General features: G+C 41.2%; 1 protein-coding gene across 3 annotated transcripts in view; it reads left to right on the forward strand.

The window, feature by feature from the left end:
- The window catches only part of lrp4 (low density lipoprotein receptor-related protein 4), a 121,599-nt gene that overhangs the window by 25,194 nt on the left and 70,217 nt on the right, over positions 1 to 26,188 (forward strand). The gene's annotated exons all lie outside the window — the stretch shown is intronic.

Genomic DNA, 26,188 nt, shown 5'->3' on the forward strand with positions numbered 1-26,188 from the left:
TTTACTGGCAGGCTGCAAACAACTTCACGGCGTATACTGCCGCCCGAAGTCCCCGGCCGGAAGTCCCCGGAGTTGGGGACTGGCTTCAGTAGAAGCTGCTGGGACTCCCAGCAGCTTGAAGCCTTCCGAGTAAATCGCCAGAACGCCGACACCTCCTCATCACTCCATCGCTCCCATGTTTGTTTTTTTTGTGTTGCCATAAGTTATTCTCTCTCCGTTGGTGCGCGGGGCTAATGCTAATGCTAATACCACAAATACAATGGCGGCTTCACAAAACTTTTCAGAGTTTTACGGGGCGTGGTTTGCAATTCGCCCAGCCAATCAGAACTGGGGCACTTTTTCCCCCCAGGATAGTACCACCTCTCTAGCAGGCACTAAAAATGGGGGTAAAAGTTCCCGGCACTAAGTACTCTTTTTGGTATGAACGCAACATAAGGGGTACTAACGGAACTAAAGGGGAAAAGTACGGGGAAAAGTACTCCGGTGTGAACGCGGCTTATAAGTGAAGCTTCACTCAAAAAGTATTTTCCGGGTTTTTGGACTCATTACTGCAGCACTCTATAGTCTATTAGGTCTAAGGTGTATGGTGCAGTTACATCTTCTTGGTTCCAAACTATTAAACAAACTTTTATCTAAATTATGTTGCGTGGGCTTATGCGACCAGTGGATAAAGCCACTTGTTCCTTTTCAACTATTGAGTGCTTTTAGAAGTAGGGATGTCCCGATCACCTTTTTTTGCTCCCGATCCGATTCCGATCATTTGATTTTGACAATCTGCCGATACCGATTTTTCCCGATCCGATCTTTATGCAATGCATTAAGAGGAAAAAAAAGGTAACAGATAACGGCTGGTCATCCAACGCGATGAATTCAGCTATCTTGGCTGTTCTGGGGTAGTTTCTCTTTCCTTTTAAAAGTCTCTGAAAGTGTCGGTTGTTTCAGTGCCGTTACCTGAGTGGCCGCTGTGTACTCGTCGTGTTGTTGTTGGTGGTGTTTGTATTAGATTGGTCATGTTGAACGTAGCTCTGTTCTTTCCACCACGCGGAACCTCCGCCTTGCAAACATTGCATCTGGCTGTTACACTGCCTTCGCTTTCAATTTTATAATACTTCCAAACTCCTGACATTTTCTCTGTCCCGACTCCCGAGTCACCAGCTGAACGTAGCCTCTTGTTAGCTTACTGCTACTATTAGACACTGCGCCCACTCTGTTGCCAGATTTGAGAGAAATAAGCAACCAGGTCTATGAAAACAAGCCCAAAAGAAGCAACACATACATGATGTTGTGTAATTTTAACCCAAAACTAAGGCCTCAGGATGACTTTAAGACGTGAACATGGTCATTTTTGTTTTGTAACATTAAATAAAATGTATAAAAATATTTTATAAAAAAAAAAAAAAAAAGAAAAAAGAAATCCGATCCCCGATTTTTTTCTCCCGATCCCCGATCACGTGAAAATCACGTGATCGGCTCCGATCCCCGATCACGTGATCGGATCGGGACATCCCTATTTAGAAGTCAGTTGGCTGCAACACCTTTAGCAAGTACAGGCCAACAGGGGATACCTTACCACAAACGTTTATCCAGGGTCCTCTTGTTTGTTAGCCCCTTGCTGTTGGAATTGGTAGCACTATGAACACAGGTGTATAGGCAGGTGACGTGATGGTGTTGGTGGGTTGAAATGCGATGTTGTTGGTTTAGTCCCCAGTTCACTGCTCTGTGTTGGCCTCCTGTGAGTTTGGAATGCCTTGACAGGAGGGGGAGGAAGGGTATATTATGGGGGATGGGAGTTTGGCTTGTGATCTCTTTCTTCTTCTCTTTTCTGTCTATATCTCCAACACTCACACATGCACATACACACCCTGAGAGTGGCCGTGTGGTTAACTCTAGCTCAAGTTCATTGTGGCTGAGTTCCGGGAGGCGGTGGTGTTGGAGGACGCTGGGGGGTGGGGGGCGAGGAGGAGCAGTAATTAAAGAGTTTTGAGAGAGGGGGCCCCATGCGCTCTGTTAGATGCATTTCACCCCTCCCTCCCCCTCTCCATAATCCCCACAGGAATAAACAAATTGGGCTTTTCAGCCTGCAAGCTGGGCCTGGGGGCTCCTGTAATGGGATAGACATGAGGTGTGTGTGTGCATGTGTGTTGGACAGAGGGAGATTTTCTGTGGGAGATATTAGAGAGAACATGTGTTTCTTGGTCAGATTTCTATGTGTGTATGTGTGTGTGTGTGTCCCACCACAAGTGCTGTAAGTGGCTAATTGCTCCCAGCTCAGTGGTGAAGTGTGCAAACGGACAAAGAGGCCTCAGCTTCATTTACTTAATCCACGGGTCTGGTATCGGAACCAGATTATACTGTGATACCTCTTAAACACCTGAGCACCCTTTGTTTGTATATGTGAATATGTGTGCAGTTAGTATGTTTTTACTCACAACTTTAATTGCTTAACACTAGAACCGCCAGAGGTCGCTCTATACCTAAAACCGCCAACGGGTCAAATTTATCCGCTATTGATTTTCAAGGTACAATGTTATTTTATTTATCATACAAGGACAGTGAGTTTTGATTGCACAGGGATGACATGTATACCAATATAATCTGTGGACTCTCAGCTTTTCATTTGTTATAGTTTGTGCAGATAGCATGAAGTATAAAATATCGCTACCAGTGGTGATTTAAATGCTTGGTGTTAGACTTGTGTTTTGTTTAGGTACAAATCTCTCTATCTCTCTCTCTATCTATCTATAACTATCTATCTGTCTATCTGTCTATCTCTCTATCTCTCTATCTCTCTCTATATATCTATCTATCTATCTCTCTCTCAATCTATCTCTCTATCTATAAGGAACCGCAGTAGACAAAAGGCGTTGCTATAGCAACACGTCATGTTTATGCAGCATTTTCTATGAGGTAAATATTACCCGCTGGCGGATATAGGTATAAATGGAATTTTTGTTTGCGATTTTTTCAATCTGACTACATATTGACAATTTTTAACAACAGAGGGTGCTACATAACACACTTTCAGGAAAAGTCACGGACTGGGAGACTTGAATATTTTATTGAAAAAAAGTTACATACAATCAAAAAACAGCTGTGGGTAAAATTGACCCGTTGGCGGTTCTAGTGTTAAGAGAGACCTATAGGACAGGTATCTTCATTTTCTAAAAAAGTTTGTGATAAACACCTGGTCTGTTTACAACCATGTTAAACTTTACTTTTAACAACTCATATTCTGCAATTTTTTATGTCATTTTGGATCTCAACAATTTATCAGTGCTGGTTCCTGTTTTATAAGGCCACCTGATTGTTAATTAGACAGAACAATAACACTGTTCACCTTCCCAGTAACACATTTTCTTCTGTCCACAGCCTTATGTACATTTCCTAAAATTGTATCCTCGGATGGTACTAATCCTAAATCTCATTGGGGCGACGCAGTGCACCTCCAAATGTCCTAATCGGATCAGAAGCACAGGGGCATGATGTCAGGCAGGCAACTGACACGAAGTAGGGAGAGTGTATCTAAATCCTCATCTTAAAGCTGAAATGTGCCGTGTGTCACACGGTTTGCTGTCTTTCGCTTAATGAGAACCACCAATTTGACTGTTTTGTTAAGCTAATAGAGCTTTATGCGATGGACTGCGCATGTTTTGCCATCGTGTCTAAAATGGATACTGCTGATCAGTTCTGAAATGTGTGTGAGTGTTTTTGGAAGGCAGGGGGAGGTTAAATGAATTCAGCCTCTCTCCAAATTTAATGAGCCTCAAGCACATCTCATTTCACTGGCTGTTGCACTTAAAAAATAAAAAAAATAGCCCCCCCTCCTTCTCCTCTTCAGTGTCTCCACCTCCACTTCCAGTCTTTCAGGCGACTTCAGAGGGCTCTGCCATGCAAAGCAGCCAATGATTTACTAAAAGGTCCTTTAATCATTGCAGGTTTTATTCCCCCGGCCTGTCTGGAGGTCAGTAATCGTCTTTTTACTACACAAAAGGAGCTCTGTTTGTCGTCGGCTTGTTGACAGCAGAGAGAGGAGGAGAGTCGGGACGTTTCAGCTTGTCATCCTGCAGGTCTGATGAAGATCAGCAGGTTGTTCATTAAACATCACTCTGAGTCTCAGCTGCTTTGTTGTCCTTTCAGAATGTAGAGACACAGATGTTGCTCTGTCACTGAGGAAAAGGGGGGAGGAGGGGTGAAAAGCGTATGAGATGCCAAAAAGAAAACTCTGTTACAAAACAGCATTGAAGCTGGCATCCCGCTGAAACCATGCCTCAAAGCCGCCTTGACTAAAATATCTCTGAAAAACCTTGTCAGAGAGGAAGCGGAATCGGCTTTGAAAGAAAGCAAGTTTGTTTATCTCCCCTCCTCCTTTCCTCCCCCTTATAACCATCCTACTCCTCCCCTGTTCAGCTCCCCCAGATGCTGTTCCAGTGAATGCACCATGCCTGCTTTCACCTCTCGCATCGGATCGCACAGCTCATCGTCGAGACATGAAACACTTCCTTTTGCATCATATACAGGCCCGCTTCCTCCCCCCACAATCCCCGGCTTTATTCACCTCTTCCACTTAAAAGAGTAGGGATAGGGGGGTTGGGTGGCTGCTTGAACAGAACACAGAACAAGAAGAGGAAGACGTTGCTCTGATTCGTCTTTAATCAAAGTCTAGAATATTCCATATTTCTCTGTTCACATCTGTCACAGCCAGCCAGGCTGATGGGGGAGGGCGGTGGAGGAAAGTGTAGATGAAAATGGAGAAAACTGAGAATAGTGAATTATCTCTCTATGTCCCAACTACGATTTCTGCGTGATCGAGGCATGCATTTCTCTTTCATGCTCTCCCTGTTCTTCTTCCATTTGATCTGCTCTGTCCTGTGCAATTTATTAATCAAGGACAACCCAATTTTATTTTGTAAAAATCCTGCTGTGAAGATACATTTATATTTTGGTGATAATCTGTAAAGCCAAAAAGTTTTAAAATAGAATAATTTATCTTGATTTTCATCAGATACACTTTCAATCAAATCTTGTAAAATGTAATCAAAAAAACTTTATTAGCAAATTAAGCTTTCCCAGATGTTAACATTTTGATTTTCTGAGAATATATAGACGTTCTATTGTTTCAGATGATGCAAAAGTGCATTAATAAAGTTTGATTCCCTACATCAACACAATCATAATGTATAGTCATAATCACTGTATTTTGCAACATAATCTGTGGAATTATCATTTTTCTATTAACCTTGCAGCTCTACAAACTGTGTCATCAATAACAACCATTTTTGCAGTTTTATTTCTCAAACAAATCTTAAGTCGTGTTCACCTGACTGATTGTTACAAGGAAAGTGTGTGTGTGTGTGTGTGTGTGTGTGTGTGTGTGTGTGTGTGTGTGTGTGTGTGTGTGTGTGTGTGTGTGTGTGTGTGTGTGTGTGTGTGTGTGTGTGTGTGTGTGTGTGTGTGTGTGTGTGTGTGTGTGTGTGTGTGTGTGTGTGTGTGTGTGTGTGTGTGTGTGTGTGTGTGTGGTGTGTGTGTGTGTGTGTGTGTGGTGTGTGTGTGTGGTGTGTGTGTGTGTGTGTGTGTGTGTGTGTGTGTGTGTGTGTGTGTGTGTGTGTGTGTGTGTGTGTGTGTGTGTGTGTGTGGTGTGTGTGTGTGTGTGTGTGTGTGTGTGTGTGTGTGTGTGTGTGTGTGTGTGTGTGTGTGTGTGTGTGTGTGTGGGTGTGTGTGTGTGTGTGTGTGTCGTCGGCCAGCAGGCATCTGGGCTGGCAGGCAGGCCAGAACAGGTCCAACCTTAAGATCAGACCTCAGGCAGGAACTATTCTGTTCTATTCTGGGACATATCACTCTGCCCGTATGGTGTGTGTTTTTGTTTAAGTGGCCCAGACAGGTCTATTCTTTTAATCAAGGCTGGCTGAAAACAGACGGGAGTGATCTCAACATCACGCTAGCTGGGCGAAGAGCTTTCAGTCAGCTTAAGGAAGGGGACATCCAACAGAGCAAGACAAGAAGGAATCGAGGAAGTAGAAAGAGGAAGGGAAGCAGGGATGTGAGGCATACAGAAAGAAAGCCCTAGATTTAGGACAGGGAGGCAGAGTTGCGGGGAGGACAGAGGAACGGATAATTGAGGCGTGTGTGTCACGAGAGCGATTTATTCCTTCCTGAGAGTAAAATATTACGCTGTCTTTCCATTTGTCCGAAAGCTGAGGGCCTCTCAGGCACTATTTGTTATGGCTGAACCCGAAACAAATTCATCTGAATGAAAGATGGTCTGACTGCAAGCAGTCACGTTATGCTTCGCAAATGTTTATTCATCGTCAACGCTAATATGCTGAAGAATGATCTTCATCCGCCATCCTGGATTACAACAGGACAGAATGTGATTTTGTAGCTAGAACCCATGGGAAACCTTTGAGTCTTTTGTACAGAACATATTTGGTTTTGTATCTATCTAGCAGAACTTAAGTTTTACAATTAACATTTTGAACTTAATATAGCCCCAGATTCTTTTAAAATTGGAATTTTCCGCAAATTACACGTTTTGTTGAATATTCCTTAACAACCAAATTCAGAGGATCCTATTGGATTTGTATGATTTGCATGATCTAAAGGGTAACTCCTTTTTTAATGGAAATATCTCCTCAGAAATCTTCTCTGGCTCAACTCTACAGCTCATAATGCCATTTTAACTTTTTTGTTTTGTATTTGACGTATATACAAATTGATTGTAACATTATGGCCTGATATTCCAAATAAGACTATTATTTCAAATTCACAACTGGGGTCCTGTTTGTTAGTTTGGACCATAATTTATATTAGTTGTGATAATGTTGTTCAATGACGTGATTGCCAACAGCTTAACATGATTAAACAAATGAATTTATAGATATATTTGAGATTAGATGTAAGTGAAAGGCCTGGAATAATTCTTAATTTCTTTTAAAAAAAATGAATGGTGGAAACCTGGATGATATACTGGATGTTTAAATCCAACAGTTATTCTGACTAAATTAGTCTAAACTGGGTGTTTTAAAGTCTGCATGATTGTTCCACTGCTCATGTTTCCTGCAGTATTGGAACTATTTTGAGTAATATCACCATGTTCCCAATCTTCAGCGTTTACGTTGGTGAGTGCACTCATTATCACGGATAGAAATTATGACCAAATCCATGAAAACAAGACTGAGGTTGTAATAAACCAGAATTACCCTTGAAATGCCCTCTTTTCCATTATCCTCTTTCCTTTCTGCTCTCTCCTCCTTCTCCTTCATTACACTAGTGCTGTTTTGTGTGATGACTTGATGCTGCTGAAGCTGCTGTCACACGCCACAGCATAAAGATTGATGTCTTCATATCCCGAAATGCCTTGGGCCAAATTAGCGTTTATTGAGTTGCATCCTGATTTTCTTTTTCATTAGGGCCTAAAACAGGATACCACTCGCATCATCCCAGGCTGATATTAAACACAGCATCATGCCTTGGGACCATAACAAACACACAAATGCACACACTCTTGATTGTTTTAGCTTTATTGTTGATCAAGGTGGGGATCTTAACTCGAGGAATGGGATTATAGTGCGAGTACGATGATTGCTGTGTCTACAAATGAAACTTTGATGAGTGTTGTGCCTCCACCTCCTCCTGGCTGCTGATGATCCATTAACAGTTGTCATAACACTGGAGTGTAATTACAATCCAGCTAGAGGGAATGCATAACTGCATCTTCAGTCCAAGTGATCTGAAGGCTAGGGTTCACTGAGCGTCTCCAAATGACAGAACAAATATTTGTCCTGTCAATTTAAACAGGGTTAATTAGGGCATTGAAGTGGGCTGCTGTCATTTATACTTGCAGACAAGTGAAAAGGTTTCTGTTATGCCTAACTTCCCGAGCTGCAATGCTGTAGTCAAGGGACTGCCTTGTTTCTGAGCTGCATTACCTCAAAACTATGTTTACTTTTTTGTCAGTTTTTGTATTTATTTGGATTAACAGATGTTTTATGCAGAATTTATACACATCAACTTTAGTTTGCCAGTTTTGTATTTTGACATCCATGGCACGCAGATAATGGAATATGTGCACCATGGCAACTAAACCAGTTAGAGACGGCCTATAATTAGCCCTAAGTGAAGCTGTACCTCTCCATCCTACACACACAGCGGAAAATTGTAAAAAAGTATGTTCAGTGGGAGTACAGCTTGGCCTCTTAAAATTAGTTAGAGAGCTGCAAATGTTCTGAGCAGTTGTGCCTCATTTAAACTGAAGGGAGATAACAGCCTGTCCTTGAATAAGGTACAGGGTTGCACCATAAGTCACCCTATTGTCAAACACCACTCAAATTATGTTACAAATATGTACCTTCTTTTCTCAGAGTTCAAGTACTAGGAATGTGGTGTGTATATGACTGAATTCATTAAGGAAAGAACATTGTTTGTAGGATAGGATAACAGTGTTTGCCCATCTTATGCCCAAGGAGGAATAAGCAAGAAACGCGCTGTTTTCCTCCAAACTTCCTTATAAATAGACTCAAACTACACGCTGAATGTATCATTACTCCCCAGCCTGCAGAGCTATGTTCCTCTGAATTCAGAAATAAGACTTGAGCACATACTCTTTCTGTCAGACCTCCATGAAGCACTGTGAGACCCTGACATCTTTTATAGTTTACTCAAATGATCAAACAGCCGGACAAAGTTCGGACTCTTCTACAATGCAACGGATCTTCCTTTTTTTTTTGCCTTTTCTGTTGTCTACTTCCTCAAACAGACAATTGGTTTGTATTGATTTCCTGAGAATCATTCCCAGATGACTCATCCTCCCTGGAGTCTGGCTCTGTAAGGAAACACTCTGTTTAGGGTTCTTGCTCTACTTTAGGTGATGCTTGTCAAGGTAGAAGGTCCTGTCTGGGCCTTGAGGCTCCGAACATTCCCTTGTGATAGTAGGTGGGAAAGTGTATATAAAAGTGTATAGTGTATTCTTTATTTAAGAGGAATAACAACGTCTTTAGTGGGGCCAAGGCTGGCAAGAGGTGTGCTGTGGCGCCCCTGAGGAGCATTTGGCCTTCCCCGACTGTTTTGTAAGTGTTTGACAGGTGAAATAGTGTGGGAACTGCAGGGAGTGTTGCTTTAAAATGCTTTTTGTTGCGCTTGTCGGGATGTAGAGGTGCCTGGTGAATGCTCAATAGCTCTGTAGGAGCCACTGGTGAATGGTTGAGTGCTGGGGGGAAAATGGCTTCCCGCAAGAGCTGTGCAGATTGGTGCTGAGGCTCCTTCAGTGGGGATACTGTCCACTTTTCTTTCCCCCAAATGCCTACTTCCACAGAGGAGTGTAGGAAACAGTTTTTGTATTGCCTATATCTTATCCTCAACACGTTTGATTTTTGCCATGCAAACTGATGAATCACATGTTAAAGACTTACTTGTTCTCTAACATTCTCCACCGGGGGAAAGTGTTATGGAATTTATTTGATTGGCACAGAGTTGACTCGCTGTCCACACTCATTTCGTTGTTTTCACTGTTGTAATCCATGTATTGTGGAAATCTCACATGACGGTAAATCAAAGTCAGTTGTAATATTGTGCATGACAAATATGCTATCAATCAGACCAATTATTGCTTTGTTCATCTCTTCTCTGAGTTTTGTCCAAGCCCCTTTTAGGCAGTAAAGATCCAGCAGGGCTTTTTCAATGGTGGAAAGATGTGTTGGGGTGAGACTTGGTGATTGAGAATATGTCACCCACGTTGTGATGATTGGGGCAATGGCAGGGTCAAACGGGGTCCTGAGAACCCAGACAAATGTGGGGCGCTTCGTTCTCTCCTTCGCCTTAATTCAGACTGTTTGTCTTAGTGTTACTAGAAAGGAAGACCAGAAGAGCCTATGCAAAGAAGAAATGTCTAAAAGAAGAATTTGGGTTAAGGGAGAAGCATAGAGGAACGGAAGAGAGGATGTTGAAGGCAATGGCTGCTGACGGACGATATTGGATGGATACACAAATGTGGGTTTTGCGGGAATAGCTTGTGGTTGCTTTTAGAGACGGAGAAAGTAAGGCAGAGAGCGAAGTAGAGAGAAGGATTGTTCAGAGCCAGCGCCTGGCGAGGGCCATTGTTCATCCTTCCCTTTTGAGCTGAAGGAGACAGGAGAGTTTCACACGCCACTCGCAGGCATCCTGCTGGGTAACCCCGGAAGGGGGCTATTGCTGCCGGTAAAGAAGGCCTGGCCGTAGGGATAAATTACTCTGAATGGAGGGGTCTGTGTTTGCCGTTTTCTCCTCCTTTTCTAAAAGGAGCCAGAGGGGGAAAGAATTCAACCCCAACCACAGGTTGTCCGCTTCGCTTCTGGAAAGGCTCTGCCTTCCAAGTCACCAATTTAGCATCCCTCCAAACTCTTTACTCCCACCTCCTCTGGAATGCTCCAGGGTTTTGTTGTCCTGCAGGGACCAGGGTGTGTGTGTCTTATGAGATTTCATAACTTCAAGATGTGAATGTATTCTTATTGGGGAAAGGGATACCAGAAGAATCCAATTTAATTACTTTCCAAGTAATGAATTCACAAATGTTCTTGTTTGATACATGGAATGTATGACCCTTTGGTACTCCTTTTTAAAGTGTAATTTTTATTTATAGTTTACACACCCCCTATTTCACACATTGTTAACTTGGTTACTTTTTTGAAGGCATTATGGTTAAAACTTAGATTTCTCTCCTTTGGGTGTCAGGTGATTGAGATACATGCCACTTGTATAGAAATGCAGTGGTGTGTTTTTAAACAGTGCTGCAGTGGAATTTAATATCTGTTCATTTCTGAATTAGAATAAGAAACCTTGAAAACTATCCATTATTGTTTGCAGTAAGAGCCTGACGGATAGACCAGGGATCAGCACCCTTCTGTGTTTAACAATTTATAGAACAAAAGGATGTAGTATTGGTATTTACCTTCAAAATTAAGTATCTTTCTGATTCTATTCTATTGTTTTTTGGTCACTTTGGCTTAAAGCCACTTACATTCATACTGGCTTGAGTGTGTCTTTACTTTTGTGTTTGTGCATGAACATGTTTGGCTTTTAGAGCCCTCCTCGTAGTTAGCAGCTCATTTAAAGGTTGACTGTTGTGCTGATGTAAAAAACAGAGGTCAGTAAACTGAAAACTGGCAACTCTCACTCAAAGATCTGAAATGTACAAGCCCAGTTTTTGTCCCAAATCCCAAATGTTAACATCATAGAGCGTGTGGTGCCAACATGGAGGAGGTTAGAGCTGCAAAGCGGATCCCTTCATGTTGGGCCGGTTTATAACTGTATATTACTGAGCTGGACCTCAGTGCCTGTTCTCCTCATCCAGTCAAAGCCCATAAAGTGAGTTACAGCCTGCCCGCATGGAATAATCTCCTCTTATTACACTTATCCCTTCGCTGTGAGTTCACATTCACAGACATGCATGGGCCAAATGAAGCTGCGAATGCTGATCTAGCATCAGGGGTTCCATGAGGCTGTTTCAGGAACACTATACTTGCTGTTTTTTCTAAATGTAACTGGTTCTGGTTTTAGTGCCTGTAAAGGTAAAGGTAAATGTATGTGCAAATTCAATATTTGTAGTTTCTCCTGCATTACATTTCTGATGAGTTCAGGCATTCTGACTTGTGTACAATAGCAAATTGACATGCAAAATAGGGTTTGACTTGAGTTGTAACTTGTATGTGCAATTTGGGGTTCAATAAAATGAAAAAAGGCCAAATTAAAAAAAGCAGTTTGCACACAAATCTACAATGTACTCTGCTAAAGACCCCTGACCACAAGTTAAGAGTGTGGGTATGGATTTACCGATGAGCCAATACTGACCTTCTTAGAAGGTCGGTTATCGGCCTATTGTGACAAGTACATTCGCTCAGTCAGTATGAATGGCTTTCTCTTAACAAGGAATGAAACATTCTGTATCAGCCGACAACACAATTCAGTGGTGCCACATGTTGTTACAAGTGATAAAATCTCCAATGCAAAACAATACAGATTGTCATTAACGCTAATTAGTTGTGTACTCACTTCATCTAAAGATTTCCACGCTTGATAATACTGTGATTAATAATTGCAATTGCAATTTAAAGGTCAATTATTCTTAGCAGAATTATGCATCCCCAACTGACTTAAGTATGGTAAAACCAGCTCCTTAAATCAATTCAAGACTAAACTAATGCTGTTCAACAGGAAGCTTTAATGACTGTTTTTGTAAAAGGTTATTCAGCCGTTTATCTAGTTAGCATGTACTTTCTCATAGGCTGCCATAGTGTAACTTTGATTTGTACGTCAGATGGATTTCAGTCTGTCAGTGTGCCGCTCCAGAGCAGGTGATCGATAAATCCCAGGCAGAGGTACTCCTTTGGGCAGTTTCTGTTACAGGGAGGACCCAGGTTGAGGTTTTGGCCAAGACATGGGGACTTAAGTTATGGCGCTTTTCCCGGCCCGCTTTTTTTTGCTTTTCCACTAGGGGTAGTTCCGGCTCAGGGCTACTTTTTCACCTTTTTTCTGGCCCTCCAAAATCGAGGTTCTTACCGGGCCAACAACCGGGCTGAATATGCTAAACTAGTGACGTAAACACTCTCGACTGCTGAATGGTCAGAGAGAATCGCTGGCAAGGGGGCTACAACTACAACAAAATGAACATATTTGACCGTGATTTAATTGTAATACACGTTTCAAAATGATGCCGAAGTAACAACATACTGATACCGGTTAGTAAAAACCATGAATTAATGCTTTGACAAGTGTGCAGACAAGACGGCAGGAGAAAAACCTTTTAACCTGTTAAGCCCCATTCCCCGAAAAATTGCAACATCTGCAAAAAACAGCGTCTGAGGGCTTGTTAACATTTAAAAACCTATTAATGTGTCATACTCACTTAATGGGAAGAAACTCAGCTATCAGACAATATTAACCATTTTTAGACAAACAAAGGCTCTGACTTAGCCCTGAGCGAAAAAATGCTAACACACTTAGCACAGAACTCACGTTAAAATTCCCTTATTACTTATCGTATCTGCACAAACAAGATATCGATTAGCAAGCTGAGATTCCACAGATTCCACAGGTATTAGTATCATTACTGACCGTTCCGAACACGCGACATGAGAAGCTAACACAGACATCACACCACGTAGCATTAGGTAGCCAACACGGCAATATGTCTTACCTTTGTTGTTTTCTGATCAAAAGTTATCTTCAATGGCATTAAAACGATAAAAACACTGCTGAAGGTTAATCCATAGGTTAATCCAATGTGTCTGTGTCACTTGGATTATCAGAAATAATTTCAATCAGCAATAAACCTAGTTTTCAGTTTTCAGTTTTCAGATTTCAGAGCGTAAGATAGGTTTCGCTTTGGGCAAACTGTGCGCATAGTTCTCACTTCTCAATGGTAACGTGTGTGTGTGTATGTGGAAATTACCCTTCGATTCTATTGGGTCATCCGGTTAACAGATGTCAATCATCAAAATTGACCGGGTTCCAGAGAAACGACAAATACATTTCCACCCAAATGACCCCAGAGGTGGAGTTTTTTTTGCTAAACCTCTCTAAAAAGGTCAAATGTCACTTGTTTTGCATCAATCTTGATACAGAGTACTTATTATATGTTATAGTTTGGATTCCTAAAGCTTTTAGTCTACTATCCCATCATTCAAGGGTGGTTTTCACTATAAGTAATGGTTTACTTTTGCACGGACACTATAATTTACATATATTGATTCTGACTTTTCTACATCCAACTCACAGGTTTATCATTGCTTTGAGAAAAAAGATTATTAATGTACCCCTTTTAGAAGGGAAGTTATTGTCATTTGTTCTGGGAATGTCATTTTCGAGCCTGAGACCTGAAAAACAGGCTTGGGGCTTAACTGGTTAAAATGCGTGTTTTCTGAATGGAGATCGGATCGATCAGGCTAAGCTAACGTTGTATATGCTCCGTCCACACTCACAACAACGGCCTACAGACATAAATAAACCAGCGACTGCATTCGCCATGACACAGACAGTCTGTGGTTTGTACTTGTTTAACTTTTGTCTAGTTTCTGAACAGATATGAGGAGCTGTGAGCTCTGAGTGCTAACAGCTAACGGCGGATGTTTTGGTTTTGTGGTTCGCATTAAAGATGACGTCACGGCAGTTTTACGCAGCGTCGCTCCGCCCGCCGAACAGCCGATCGCCCCGCCTACACCGCCTTACTACCCCAGTTGGTAAACTGTAATGGAAACGCAGCATAAAGTGAGCCTGGCCTACCAAGGCCTAACCATACCATACCGTACTAAGCCGTGCTAGGTCCTGCAGTGGAAAAGCGCCATTAGAGACAGACTCCACTGAGCTGGACCTGATCCAGACACTAGGTAACCACATACAGAGCAACAATCTTCAACCTCATCTGCAGTCCACGTGGGCTGCAGAGACGCCATGCTGAAAATAACAAAACTGTACCACTCACAGAGATTTCATTAAATATCCAATTCACTTTCCCTCCTCTACTCTTTCTGACAGTTATTCAGCAATCTTATTCTACCTGATTCTACCAGTGAGTCAAAATGGGTCATTTGACTCACTGGTAGAGTCAAATCTCTACCAGTGAGTCAAATCTCTACCAGTGATCTCTACCAACGTTATTGGCAGCTAAACCAATAACGTTACTATTGGTTTAGCTGCTTTAATTTCCACACAACGATAGATGTGTGCAGTGGAGACAGGTCACTTCATTTGGTTTTATTGGAACATTTGAAGGTTTATAGAAGATTGACTGAAGACTCTTGTAGTGTATCCTTCTGCAAATGTTTTAACCATGTAAAATGTTATGAATGTTGAAACCATCCACGTTTGAAAGAACCAAGTATGGGACTATGGGTACCCAGGATGAGGATAGGGAACTTTTTTACATCTATTAAACATTTAATCGAGTTTCAGCACAATAACCACAACTGATGACACACAGTATACATAGTTAGTTTAAACACACATCCATTGAAAAAAGCGACAGACTGAAAAAGGATTTTAAGAATTTATACAATGTAATCAAATTGAAAATTAGAATCCAACCTGGCTCTCCCCAGAAGGGAGCGCTGAGCTCTGGGCTCAGTTGAATCTCTGACCCGTGTATCCTGATAGAGGCCCTGTTGGGGGATTTTTGGGGTTAAAGTGGGGATGGTGGTGTGTGTGTGTGAAGGGGGTCAGCTGGCCAAAGAGACAATCTGTGGATTAGAGCGAGCTTGGACACTAAGGGCTCACTCAGCACATTACCCAGCGAGTCTAGTGTTCACAGCCAGAGGCGGACCTCAGAGCTCCCTGTGTTTACACTGCCAGGTCTCTCTCACACACACACACACACACACGCACACACACACACACACACACACACACACACACACACACACACACACACACACACACACACACACACACACACACACACACACACACACACACACACACACACACACACACACACACACACACACACACACACACACACACACAATATAATTTTCATACCATAGCCAATACATATTTGCACTGAAATGCTCAAAGTCTCACCTTCTACTGTAACTCTGTCAATTTCTTTGAACTTTAGACGCAGGAGAAACAACAGTGGAACGTTCCGTCCTACTAAGAAAAGAAGACAAACTTTTAAAAGGATGTTGAAACAAAAAGAACAAGTACAATAGATCCTTGCCTTTATAAAATAAGGCATACAATTGTCGTAATCCTCATTTAAAATGTCATGTCATGCTATGAAAATTCAACATTAACTTTCGGTACTTTTTCGAAAATATGTGTAATGGAAACTTTTAGTTAAGTACCCAAACGTTTATTGAGGTACAAACCCAAGCGTTGGTCAAAGTTGTCCTTCTCTCCAGACAGTATCCCTTTAGTCTCAATGGGGAGCGTTCATTTTATTTAATTTTTTTTACATTTTCTCATCCACACGACTTCAACATCATTATTTCCATTTAAGATGTGTATCATCTTTGTGTAAAAGTAAGTCATCTAGTTTCACATTAGGTAATTAAATCCTTAAACACAGAGTAAAGGGGAGTAGTTGTGATGGATATTTCATGTGTTTTCCCTTATTCACATACTGTATACAGTGCAAACACACATGCTCACATACACACAGGCATATGGAGTCCCGAAGCCACATAAGTACAGTGTGCGCAGGCCAGAGTGATCACAAAGGGCTGACAGAAGTGGAAAATGAAATGTAGTACGACGCACTCGCCCCTCTCTCTCCTTAACCCCTTCACGGCCCTGTGACCAGAAAGACTACACCACATAACACATAACACGCACAGCAAGATACGGCCATCAAAACACTGACTTCATCTGCAATAAAAGTAAAAAAGTCTGTGAAGCTTGCAGGAACATTTTACTTTTCCTAGTATTAACCAATTTACTTACATTTTGGACGATGCTACAAGCGGGTCACTTTAATGATGTTGGATGCATCTGCTTTGGTCCAGAGATTAAATGTTAAGACTTTGGCTGTAACCTACACTTCCATTATTAGAAGTAGTTATAATAAAAATCCTTTTAAGCTCTAAGCTTTAATTAGCTCTAAGCTAACTCTGGTACAATTCATTAAATGACTATATTTATGTCTCAAATTGGTTCTCTACAAATATATCTGACTTGGCAAATATTACAAAGCAGTAAATGTATTACCTTTATAGATAAAATCCTAAAATACATGTAGGCTATACTTAATTGTGTGTGCTGGTAGGAACCATGTTGCATTCATCAAGGCTGCTGAAGAGGTTTTCACTGTAATAAGTGCATCCTAGATAAGGCTTTTATTTTTGAAATCTTGATTTTTCCCATTGAAAAAGAGATATGTTGGATTATCTCAAAATCTGCCAGATTTTTCTCACACGTCAAGCTAACTCACATTAAATACACAGAAAAAAATTGTTTTTTAAACTCTCATATAGCCCAAACCATACACAAACCCATGCCCGTCCAGCGGCCCTCCACTCATCCCTAGCCAAGTCAGTGTTATCTTTGAACTGACTTCAGAGAAACTGCTGGTGTGTGTGTGTGTGTGTGTGTGTGTGTGTGTGTGTGTGTGTGTGTGTGTGTGTGTGTGTGTGTGTGTGTGTGTGTGTGTGTGTGTGTGTGTGTGTGTGTGTGTGTGTGTGTGTGTGTGTGTGGTGTGTGTGTGTGTGTGTGTGTGTGTGTGTGTGTGTGTGTGTGTGTGTGTGTGTGTGTGTGTGTGTGTGTGTGTGTGTGTGTGTGTGTGTGTGTGTGTGTGTGTGTGTGTGTGTGTGATATACAGCTATAGTATTTCTATCCTTTCATTCCCACCTCGTTTGATCTCCGAAGCCTTTATTTTGATCCCTCAGCAGCAGGACGATGATATATCACTAAGCGTGTAATTATGTTGTTTTTTCGCTCATTTCAAGGGAATAAAGGACAGTATCCTCCCACAGGCCTCTGGGTCGCACTTAGTTAATAGGCAATGACTTGGCAGAGTGTGTGTACATGCCCAGCTTGGCGTGGTTTGCTAATGTACTGCACATGATGAACTTGCATAATTGAGGGTCTGTAATAAAGCTGGTCAGATTGATACCTTAAAGGCAAGAACACACACACACACACACACACACACACACACACCCTCCTGCTGAGTTACGTCACCAGAACGTGATTGAGCGCTGCAGTTTGATAAGAATAGAGTTTTTAATGAAAGTCTGAGATGAGCAGGCGTGAAAAGAACCCCGCTGCCAACCAACTGCTGCACATTTCAAACCCTCCTCTGTGTGTGTGTGTGTGTGTTTTGTGAGCAAACCGGAGGGATGAGCTCGTGATGACGGGCCTGTCCAGGAAGATTTTCAGCAATGCTTTGAAGCATCAATCTGAACTTGTTTGGCTGGTACTCTGTTTACATACTTGAACCAGATATTTGAAGCGATTTGAAGAATTTTGCTTTGATGGAAACGTGGTACATCTGCACATGTATGTTGTTCCTCTACTCTTTCTTTTCCCAGCAGAGCTCAGCATGTGCTGCCGTGGTTACCAGCTCACCACATCAGGGCGGCCTGACCTATGGTGGGCAAATTAGTAGGTGGAGATGAGCCGACGGAGAGGGGGAACGGGTAGGAAGGATGAGCTGTTTGGCATCGTTAAGCCAAGTCGGCGTAACCCAGAGCCATCACAACCACAGGGAATTTAGTGAATGTGTTCTTTGATTATTGTAGCGGCTTTAGAGCTTCCATATGTTGTAATGGGAACACATATGGAGATAAAAAAGGAACAGGAGCCTGGGAAATGGTGCTGGCACTCATTAAAGCTACGCTAATCAATGTTTTATGTAAAAATGAATGTGTATAGTGGAAGGTGATTAACCCATTGACAATTATCACCTTATCTTTATGGAGCTTTTAAGCCTCTTCAAGCTAATTGTTTTAAATTGATGGCACATGATGCCCATGACCAAACGGCAGACGGCTACTTACTAGTCATTGAAAAAGCTTGGGCGTTCAGTAGCTTGAATGCAAATCTTTTTTTTCACAGCTTAAATGAAAGTGGATATTGGATTTAGCTGCGGATTTTCTAGATACACAACTCCAACTCAAAGATCTTGTTTTTTCGTATTTCGTTGATTGTTTGCCAACACATTAAGATGCAATTGCGAGTTAAGACAACAGCTTGCTACTGCTGTGTCGGAGCTGGAACAAACGGAATGAAATTGGTGCTTTATTACAGCTTTCCAATCCGCACCCACACAGAAAGTTGGTCTTTCTCATTAAAGCCTGGAAGAAAGAAAAGTTTCCTCGGATATTGGCTTTCACCTCTGATGCAGATTCACAATAATTTGAAGCAAAATATTCAGCTGATATGAAGCGTCTCACACTGCGATGTCAACCCAATCTGAGAGTGATAGACTAGATAGGAGATGGAAGTGACACCATCAGATGAGTGAGGTGAGATCACATTAACATTACAAAGGTTTTATTTCCTGATTTTAAGGGCTTATCTTTTTCAGTATGTGCTTTTATTTTTTTATATTGGAAAACGTTATATCAACTGATTGCAATAATGTACACACACATAGAGTCAAAATGGCAAAAATATGAACATTTTACTTCTAAGTAACTTCAACAATAACAACTGCTATAAATGAAAAATAAATACTGCCCGTAACATAAATAAAATTGGTCGTATAGGCCTGCTATTCTTTATTCCTCCATCCTTTTTGATATGAAAAAACCTGAATCACAGTCTTCTCTATTCAGTGTGGATGGTGAAGGACAGTCATTACAGGTGAACAGCCGCCCCCTGTAAACGTGACCAGCCAGGCGTCTCGTTCTGTCAGCGGTCTCGCGCAGCGAGATGTGACGAAGGCTGAACACTGTTGCCTGACAGCGAGGTGGGACGCCAGTTGTGTCCATTCTCATTGTGCAGCACTGCGCGACGCCGTGCGGTGCGGCTGAATGCAGCTGGTTTTGGGACGGTTCGGGCTGAACAGTTGCTGACATGCTGAGACGCAGCTGTGTCTCTGAAGCAATGCCTTTACAGCTCGACACCAGCGGCAAACTAGTGGCAGGAAGACGGACAAAAGGCCTGACTCATTCTCTCCCTGCTCCTGTCTTACTCTTTGCATTGTCAGATGGCTCATTTCCCCCCGATTTCCCCGCTTATCACTTTTTATAGTGGTACACTCGCACAGCGAAATAAAGACGCTACTCCGACCCTCCAGGTAGTCTCAGGGGAGGTCCACGCCTAATTAACTGGCAGCCTTTTGACATCATCGTTCAAAGCTGAGGGCTGAGTTACCATTGTGTGTTTTGGCCCCACTGCTCTTTCCTCAAATCTTCACACTCGTCTTTTAACAATTTAACAACGGCAAATTGGGAAACAGTGGAATAGAGGTTGAATGCCACCTGGTTAGATCTGAGACTCCTACGATGTAGCGGCTTCCGGCTCGGTTTGGTTTAGGCCAGGTTTAGACGTGGTGTCAAGGTGGGTTTGTGGGATCATCCGTGTTTACCTTCAAGAGACCACCTGTCTTGTTCCACACCAGGCCTGTTTAAACAGTTTCAGGCTGTAGTAGTCACCAGCAGTGGAGGATCTTTGGTGGTCTGTGTTTACTTTTCCTTCACTGGAGGTTCTCTCTGACTCACAGCTCACACATTGGCCCCTGGCTGCAGGAAATTAAGTGATAATTAAGATGTCTGTCCATCCAATTGTTGGCCTGAAAAGCAAGTTCAACACATCAGACTACATCACTTGTTTGGATTGAAACATGAGTCTTCCTCCTTTCTCATTGGGTATGAACTCACCTGGCTTGTTTGCGGGTTTGATGGGCAGATATTTATCTATGTGCATAACATGAGATAGAGTTTCAACGGATCAAATCTTCAGACAAACTGACAAGCATATTTTCACTGTTCAGTTAGGACTTATACACTCTAAAAAAAAATACACCGGATCTACTTAAATAAATTGAGGTAATAATTTGCGTTGATCTTTTTAAGTTTTCCAACTTAATCGATTATTAAGCTATTCCGAGTACCCATTTATAATCTGATTAACTCAATTAGTTCAGTACTACAAACATAATTAGTTTTCACCTTTAAAAACTAAATTAAGTTGAACCAACTTAATTTTTATCGTAAAGATGGAGTGATATTAAGTTGCATTTTGATTAATTTAAGCTAATCTAATTTATTTATTTACGTCCATACTACTCAAAAATGTCCATGCAAATTGTTACCTTAATTTGTTCGAGTATTAAAAACTCATTTATTTGACTCAAAAATAATATACACATTTAAGTTCCACTTTTAAACAGTTTATTTTAAAATGTTCTTTACACAGTGACCTTTTTATAACAAATGTTCTCATATGAAATAAAAGTAAATACAAAAAATAAAATAAAGCCAAGAACCTGCTTCCAACATTTTTAACATCTCTTTTAGATAGTTTAGGTTGAGTGCGTATATTAGCCCCATCAGCATGGCACAGGCTCTGGTCGCTTCCGAGATTTGAAGGACTTCTGTTCCTTCAATCACTATTCTTGCATCCGCACCCCTGGTCAAGACAGTCTTCAGCACCTCATTGCTAACTTCCACTTCACCTGGAATAAGTAGATTAGAAAATACATTTCAGTGTTTTTGGTGCAATCAGATTTGAAAACATTGCATTGTGTTTCAGGTTAACACAAGTTACAGTATGATTTAAGCATCGTCTTTACTTACTTAAGTTTTCCTTGAAGAGATCCTCCTTTTCACGAAGACACACCACCAAGCAACGGATAGCAAACTCTTTTATTCTTTCCACCGAATCATCCTTAAAAGGAGAACATTTGAATGTGCAAAGACTGAACATGCTGGGCATTGTCAGTTGCTGTTCATATTTATTTTAATCAGTTTTTATCAAATGTAACGTTAATTCTAACAAGAATATATATATAAATAAATATATACATACTGTATTACAAATAATGAACTTTGACTGTAACTGTGAAACAAAGGATACAGGAGGATACAAACAGCTATCTAATCAGTATACTATGCATGCTACAGTATAGCTTAAAACACGTAGCTAATGACTACCTTACAGCTTGTGTTACACTGTATATGCAGTAAGCAGCTATGGTAAATTAAGCTGAACAAAAATGGCTATTTACCAGGTAACTTGATAGATTATTAGGTTAAAATCCTGTTGTTCCACTGCTATCAAGTGTTCTGCTTCCAGGATGAATGCAGATTGCTCCAACTCAACATGCGGTCTAGCAAAGTCCAGGCAAGTCCAAGCGTGTGCTCAGTTTTGAAACTTTACCGTTGAAACTGAATAGATATGAGTTGACTCTAACTTAGTATATTCCTATAGTTGCGTGAACGCAGACATATTTTTTCAAAAATCATTACATTTGTAAGCAACATTTTTTTTGTTCTTTTTCAGTTTGACCGACTTATTAAAATGAGTTGTAATATGTTGAAAACTTTTTTTTCTTTTGGTGGAATCTACTAACCCCATGAACCGTTTTTTAGAGTGTAGAAAATATGTTGTGGCTGTCACATAATAGGTTTTATCCTTAGCTGGGTTTTGGCACATACTGAAAAAGTAAGGCAGCCCTTGAGACAAAAGGTTCCGCAAAACTTTATTTAGACTAACTGAATTGTTTTTAACTATCAAATTGTTATAAATGTAACCTTTTTTTGGCAGGGTGATAATAGACAACAGCTGCTGTTCATCTTTGTTTATGTACCTGTTCTTAATGAATTGAGTAGATGTCTAAAGGTTGGATTTGAACTAAATATGTTTAGTCATCAATTATACAACTGTGATGTTTTGCAGCAAACACTCCATAGTTGATGTCTTTTGTGTTTTTCTTCTTTTTTTAAACAACTTTCAGAATAGTAGTGTAGTGTTACCTTATGAATATTTGTAGAAGGTCGCTGACTCACCATACTGTAATGACATCCCTCTCTTTGTGTTTATATACATTTATATCCTGACAATAGCACAGGCTCTAAATGCAGAGTTAGTGAGACTAGGGCCCTTTCTCATTTCACTAATTTCCCCTCCTCGACTCCTCGAATCCTCGGTCCTCCGGTAGTGACCGGGAAATGGATTTCAGCGCGCCATGTTGAAGGACATCTCATTTCGCACTTCGAGGACCGAGGATCGAGCATCGAGGAGGCTCTCTGGAGGAGCTATAATCGAGGATACACTGATGGGTCCTCCACGGTCCTCCACGGCTCCTTCGTGGATGTATTTCCGGCAACAGTGATGTTTCAAAGAGTCGTGATGCACGGCCGCACTTATCTCAGCCAATGACAGCTCTGCATGCATCCCCTGGATATTATTTTATTAACTGCTTTCATCGCGACGCAATGTTTACAGTGAGAACAGCTGTGAGGTCTGTGCAGAAAGCAGAGCAGTGTGTATAATATATATCACTCAGTATAACAGACCTACATTACTCTCTTTATTTGTATGCTATAGTTTACTAGATATCTACAAACAAAGAGTCGATATCTTTCTAAAACCATTTAGTGCTTCACATAATAAAATACACAACGGCTGTATCCTGATATATATTATGCTTTAGGAGCTGTACAGTAGGTGCGTGTTGTACACTGTGTAGGTGCGTGTGGTACAGTGTGTGTATGTATGCATAGACAAATGAGAAAGGGCCTAGGTAATTGTCAAACTGGTCCAGTGATTACATTTGTGGCTTGAACATTTCTACTTATAGATTTAGACCAACATATATCATTGGTTAACACCAATCAGTTCCTAGACAGTTCCTGTCGCATAATAACAATACATCCTCTTTGCTGGAAGGCTTTTATTTGGAAAGTCAGCTGGGAGAAGCCTGATAACAGCAGAGAAGTTCACAACGGCTTTACTGTTCGATCCCAGCTCTGTATCCCTGTACTGCTTGTGTTCAGTCAAGTCAAGTAAACTTGCATTTACAGCTCAAAGGGATCCACCGTCAATTCAAAACAGCCCAGCATGTGATCTGCTATCTGTGAGACGCATCAGAGGCTTGTCAAGCTGGCGCTCTTGAAAGCTCAGGGCTGCCATGCTGACTGCAATGTGTGTGTGTTTGTTTGCCTTCAGCTTTATAGTGAGTGGCGATGTTTATCTCGTTCTTCAGTAGGTTCATGCTCTCAGTGTAAAAATAAAAAATAGATATGCTGGTTGGGACACACACTCATACATAACTTTTCACGCGCCAGGATCATTCTCACTAGATAACAGTAGGATATTTGAGCAAGTTTTGGAGGTAGGGTAACACTACTATGAATATTTGCATTGTTTTCTGGCACCGAGTGTAACTCTCCGAGAACATACTGAAAGACTCAACAAGTCCTATTACAAACATTTATAAAATCTTCTGTCATATCAATGTAATGTGTCTTGTATTGCAAAGAAATGGTAGACTTTAACATTTTCTGGAAAGCAATTGATAGACACAATAACAGTCTTGCTTTTAGATTTGTGCCCCCTGCCCACAATCTAATGCAACTAGTCATATTAGAGTCTTGCACTCAGCCAGAGTACATCAAAACTCTACTTGTTGACATGTATCTTGCCGTATATATTGTCATATCGCCTATTCCTTTTATCAGTTCCACGGCATACATGTGCAGTACAGTGCTTATGATGGTTTCTTTGGCTCTGGCTGGAGCTTTTTAAAGCATGTTTGACAAATGCATGGCCTGTGATGTGGCTTTATGTTGACACAACTTCTGCTCCAGCTCAAAGACTCTAATTTAGCTCAGTGCACACGCACACGCACACGCACACATATATAAAAGAAAAACGCTCACAGCTCCAAATCCAGAACAACCCTCAACACTGCAATACAATCTCTGTTGTACTATGTAGTATCATGTTTAAGTCTTAGTTGGGGATTTTCAGGCTTTAGGGCAATCAAAGACAGGCAGGTAAGCTATCTGTCAGGCCTGAGGACAATTTGACAAACAGGAAGACTTTGGTGACGCCATCCCTGTTTTTCTCCCGAAAGGGGAGAGTGCTGTAAATGATGGGAGGTGACAGAGTAAAACGTGGGGAAAAGGAGAAAAGAAAGAGGCAGCTGAAGGGAAGTGTGAAGAGGGGATGATGGAAAGACAAGAATGAGGCGAAGGAGAGAGAAATGAAAAGAAAGAGGCCATTAATTTAGTGCTGTGGGAGGGATCTGAAGGTTACTGAGCTCTCTCTGCCAGGCCCTCCTGGGTTGACTGATGCCTTTGTGAGGAAGCCAGGAACCACACACACACACACACACACACACACACACACACACACACACACACACACACACACACACACACACACACACACACACACACACACGTTCCAAGGAACTCTGGGTTTGTTGTGGCAAGCCAGTTTCAGCAAAATAGACACACACACACACACATATGGCTATTAATGAGCATCAAAGGGAGAGCAAAATGGGAAACCTTTATTTATTTCCTCTCCTGGATTTGCTGTGATGCGTCTGAAAATGTGGTGACTCCGTGTTTTTCTCAGCTGTGGTGGGAAATCAGAGCAGAGTGTACAGAATGTTTAGACCCTGGGTGTGTGTTTGACTAAGTATTTTGGGATACCGTGTTTGTCTGTGCACATATGCACACAGTCAGCGATTCAGGCCTTATTAAAGGGCCAGTAAGCAGTGTGTTCAGCGACAATAAATATTTATTCATTATTGGTTTAATTTATTTCTTAATAACAATTATTCAATAGAGGTCTCTGCTACCCTGGAGTCTCAGTTCAGAGCGCAGGTAAAGCCCTTTTCTCCATTCTATAGGGGGCTGTAACTGGACATTAAATCAGAATGTATACTTTGTTCTCAAGACTTTGCTCCAATCTTTGCCTTATTACTTTGTTTTTTTTGGATTTACTGCTTTGGCCGCTAAGGAGAGAAATGAAAATGAGTCTTTGGCTAACTGCTCTCCAAACACGGATATGTTTAACAACTGACGAGGGGCCTCAAGTATACATTGCTTTCACTGCACAAGTCCAGTAAATGATGACACATCAGGCCTGTAATAAATCATTGGCAGCTACAAAAAGGGCTGCAACCAAAGATTATTGTCATTATTGGATAATCTGCAGATTATTTTCTAGATTATTGGATTTATCTGTATAAATCTCTAAATTGTCAGAACATGTTAAAAATGTCCATTCCTGCTTGGGGGTTAGGGTTAGGGTTATGTCTTGTTTTGACAGTCCAAAACTTAAAGAAACTTAATCAGGAAATCTAAATGTTCTGTATCGTAGATGAATATTACACAATGTGTATTGCTCTCAGAAGGTTTGTGAAGTCTCATTTCAACATGGTGACGTAGTGTGTGTAGCTGTATGGATTGTATTAGGGTGTAGTTTACAGTACACAGCTCGTTGGAGCGCTGTCAAAGAGCTGCATGACCAGAAAAATTAAGCTAAATGCTAAGAGAGAAAACAGTATATGAACATGGCTTAGTAAAGCGGCCTGATATTCAGATTGAAGTTGTGTTGTGCATTGTCTTAGTAGTACTCTAGCCTATTTGCCTTGTGTCAGACTTAAAGGGCAATCCTTAAAATTTCATCCACCCAATATTTCAAACTAATCTGCTGTCAGAATATGACAAATAAATTACAATTGTCTTTTTTTTTAACAGCAATTTTTTATGAAAAATAATGGTCATATCACTGCATAACATTTCCTGTGACTACTTCA

Source organism: Trematomus bernacchii, unplaced genomic scaffold (assembly GCF_902827165.1).
Source record: "Trematomus bernacchii unplaced genomic scaffold, fTreBer1.1, whole genome shotgun sequence".
Classification (NCBI taxonomy): Eukaryota; Metazoa; Chordata; class Actinopteri; order Perciformes; family Nototheniidae; genus Trematomus; species Trematomus bernacchii.